Below are 4,373 nucleotides of genomic sequence, written 5' to 3'. Positions count from 1 at the left end.
TTTTTTTCCCCTTTTTGCTTTTAACGGCTGTCTAAATTACTCTCATAACCCCAAGCTGCTGTTCGTGGAACAAATACAAATTGTTGTGTTTCCCAGCAGTTTAGTGTCAGATGTCTTCAGTGTCCAGACTGACTAATCCCTGGAATGACAGAAATTTCAGGAGCAGTTGTGCCCCATCCCCCTCCCCTACCTCACACCATCCGACCCTACACACATCCTAGCTGTAACYAGGCTCCAGACAGTATGTTTGCTGAAATGACACCTTAGTGTGATTGGTGCCACACAGGCATTTTATTCTCTGTCCGTGCCTTCTCCTCCTTTTACCGTAGATGTGGATACCCACAGAGAACACATCAGAATTTCAAAACCCCTTGTCAATGCTGTAGTGGGTGCATTCAGCCGGCTGTGATAATAGGTTTGGGATTCTAGAAAAGTGTGTTTCCTCCAAGAACTCCTTTCAAGTTAAGTTCCAAGTGAGAKTAGGTTTCTCTGTGGAAAACAAATTCATACTTTTTCACTCTGGTTCCAGGAATTCCAACAGTATTTGTACACACCAGTGAGTGAAAAAGAAAAGTAAAAAACATGACAGTTGTTTTCTTCACTGCTACTAAGTAATTAAAAAAAAAAAATTAACTGTGAGGATGGGTTTGGCTCAGTCACAGGCATATTGCCAATGTTTCCTAGAAGTTGTTCCTATGAAAAATGCAAATGCCAATAATTTACAGTTTTCTTGGTATTTATATATTTTAAATGTATTTCTTTTCTGCTCTCTAAGAATTAGGAGACAAATTTTTAAGCCAAGTAGGCACAAAACAAAAACCACAAACTTCCAACTAAAATACTTAAGAAGCAATCCCCTCCTGTTGGAATATAGAGAAATGTGTGTTTTCACCATGCTTAGATGATCCTGCCCCATCCCCAGGAGAAAGAGAATCTGGTTGGCAAAGGTTCAGGCCCCTGGCACAGAGGCCCCAGCCTGAAGAAGAAGGGCGAGGGGGATTTATTTGTCTGATGCAAAAGCTCTTTGTGCTGTCTCAGCTGCTACAATGTCGCTGCATGGCCTACTGTCATGTTTGGACTTTATCCTGAATGCTTCCTGAAAGGYTTGCTCCCCTTCCTGGGATAAGCGCTGCAGGGCAGAGTGGCTGGTGAGACTGGGAGCAGGGATTCTTGCTGCCCTGTGATGGAACTCCTTTGTGCATCCCCTTACTTCCCTTCAGGGTAAGTATTAGGATCCATGATTTCAGGAGGGTGTGAAGCCCCAGCTATGCTCCTGGCCTCTGCACAGCTGTGTGTTGCAGAGCAGATACTCTGCTTACCTCAGTCAACTTCTGAATGTCCTCCTCCCACTGCTGGATGCMTTTCCTGTTCTCTTCCTTCTCCTGCATCAGCTCATGTCAGGACTCATTCATCCAATCACTGCCCCTCTTCAACTATTCCTCCTTGGCCTTTAGCTCATGGCTCCACAACTTCAGCTCTGCCTGTTCCTAGGATGAGCTGCACTGTCCTGGACCCTGTCTCACTTGCAACTTCCCAAGTCACWAAGGAGATCTGCTCCTGCTGAACTCCTCATGTGGGCCAGTTTGGGGTGCAGGGTAACACCACCAGGTACTTGAGCAATGGCTTCATCCATCCACCCCTGGAAGGGTGTCAGAGCTGGCACTGCTAGAGTTGTACCGATACACACATTCTCTCCTTCGTGGGAGGGATGGAGCTTCTCACCATGTTGCACATCCTAAAAGGTGCTTGAGTTTGTCAGCAGTGGAAAAACTCAGCCTGAATGGGTTTTTTCCACCCTGGTAGCTCTTGAAAGGRCTGCAATATCTGTACCACATATCCCCTCTGGGCAGTCCCAGGTGGGAGTAGAACTGAGTCARGACATATTTCCACATGGAGGTTTTGCTCAGCCCACCTTAGGGATTTCCCCTCACTAGAGCTACAACAGAGGCATCTTGACCTGCTCTTGCTGCCCGAACTCTTCACATGCACAGGAGAGAGATAGGTGACATCTCAGACAGGCTGATGGAGACTGTTCCTGGGACAGCCTGGTTCTCACCATTCCCACTGATGCCTCTGTCTTAAATACCTGAAGGCAGTGCTGAATGTCTCCCCAGAGCATGGGACCCATTCCTGAGCCTGCTGAGCGGTGCTGGRGGCCTTGGAAAGGGACTCCACAGCAGTGGAGTCTCACCATGTTGAGCCCATCTGCTGGGATCATTCCATCTCATGCCACAGCTTCAGCAGCCRCTCTTGGTGTGAAATTCAGCCCACTCGGCCATTAACTTCCCTCACTTCTCTGAGAACTTCTGCAGCATCGACTTGTGCTCGTCCAGCAAAGTCCTCTGGAGAACATTGCAAGAGAAGCAAAGAGGATGCCCTAGGTCTTGTGTGCTGTGGGCTTTTTCTGCTTTAACCCCACACAACAGAAAGAGGCTAGTTCCAGCCCAGGGTGCGTGGCCAGCAGTCTCTGTGGAGAGCTCTGCCTCCTTGAGAACCACCATGCACATGCATGTACACAGCAGCCTTTGTCACTTGTGTGCCAGAGGGCCTGTGGGATTGCAATTCCCCATGCAACCAGGTGTGGGATGAAGGAGGCAGAGCCACATAAAAGAGGCTGCAGCCCATCACTCAGCTCTTTCCTCCACCACTCATCACTGCTCTCATTCACAGCACATGTGAAAAACACATTAGCCCCACCTCACCTTTGCCCTCTCTAGCTCTTCTCACTCCATGGAAAGCTGGTGCATCAGGAATTGTCACTTCTCCTCTAGTGAGCACTGCTGCGATTCTGCTTTGACTTTGCCATTGCCCTTCAGTGCTCCCGGATTGGGACACAGAGGAGCAACAGATACCATTCACAGGCTCGGGGCCAAGAACCTCTGATAGGCAAGACACATTCCATATTCCCCCACAGGAGAGCTGATCCAGGCAGAGAACACAGCTCAGGCTCACCTGCTCCAATAGCTGAGTATGGTTGTTCAGCCTGTCCTTCAGTTTTGCAGTCACCTCCTGGAAGCAGCTCYATTTCTTCTCCATGTCACTCTGCTGCTGCAACAGCCTAACCTGGAGCTCTGGGAAGAGGTAGTAGCAAGATGGTATCAGCAAGAAGTGGGACAACCCCTCTCTGTCCTAACCATATGCATGAAAGACTGCATTTGTTTGTGGTCACCACCTTCTGTTAATCCCCAATATACTGTTTTGTCCAGGGGAGAAAACTTCAGCAGTCTCAGCTGGACTGACTTTTTCCAATGAACTCATTAGCAGAGGTGAGTCTTCACTGTGATTGCACTTGTCCAATATTTTAGAGGCAATACCTATATGTCCCATTGGAATGAAACCCACTTCGATGATATGTTTGAATTTCTTGTCCTGCTCCTGGGATATGGGATGCAGCTTGTTTATGTCGTGGCTCTGCAACAGGAGCTGAGCTGCCAGCTGCTCCTTGTCCTGCTGCAGCCCTACCTCCTGCTCCCCATCAGTGTCCTCCACCACCTTCACCTGACTCCTACTCAAGAGGTTACAGCAGGGGATAAAGTGTTGGTTTCATGGTCATACTCAGCACATCGGGAATGCTGTTGCAGCGGGACTGGCCCCTCCTCCTCCTCCTCATCCATGCTACAGTGTTGGTGAGAGTGGCACCCTGGCTTGGAGGCTTCCAAGAGCAGGTAAGAGCTGCACCTGCTGTCAAAGGCTTCAATTCCCCTATTCCGATAAGGAATCTCTGCTATCAGAGTAAGCATCTGTCAGTAAGTAATGCTGCGACCCTTTAAATGAGAGCAAAGGACAAAAWTTTTTTTTGTACTTGCAAATTAAAGTAATGATAAAAGCGATAAAAACTTACACTGACTTTCAGAAAAAAGTAACTGGCAAATATTATTGGTAAGTCTAGAAATRACAAGAGAAAAAACTTGATGAAACAGGGCACATAGCTAATTTCTAGCTAGAGTGCATGAAAAATGAAGAAACCTGGCCATATTAATTTATCAACATTTGTAGAAAAATACACGTCCACATATTGCAAATGCTGCAGTGGTTGTGGAAGAGGTTTTGTGAAAGGCTGCTGTGGTCATAATTGAGCTCCACTAGGGGCTGTCATTGTCACACATCTAGGYGAACAGGTTCCTCTAGCAAGGGCAAAGTGCAGATAGTAAAAACCAATAGGAACTGAAAAAGAAGGCCTTCAGATCACCGGGTATTTCTATGCAAGGGATTTTTGTATCAGCCTAAAGAAAAAATGACTCTGTCAGAACAGAAAAGTCTTGCAAGGGGAATTGGCTTTACTGATAAACCCTGCATGAAAATACAATCCTTTAATGGAATTTTGATGTATTTTCTTTGCGGTTTTATTTACTTGCTTTCATAGGTTAAAAAAA

Source organism: Malurus melanocephalus, unplaced genomic scaffold (assembly GCF_030028575.1).
Source record: "Malurus melanocephalus ecotype Western Australia unplaced genomic scaffold, MMel_1.1 scaffold_228, whole genome shotgun sequence".
Lineage (NCBI taxonomy): Eukaryota > Metazoa > Chordata > Aves > Passeriformes > Maluridae > Malurus > Malurus melanocephalus.
This window is presented reverse-complemented; position numbering follows the sequence as displayed.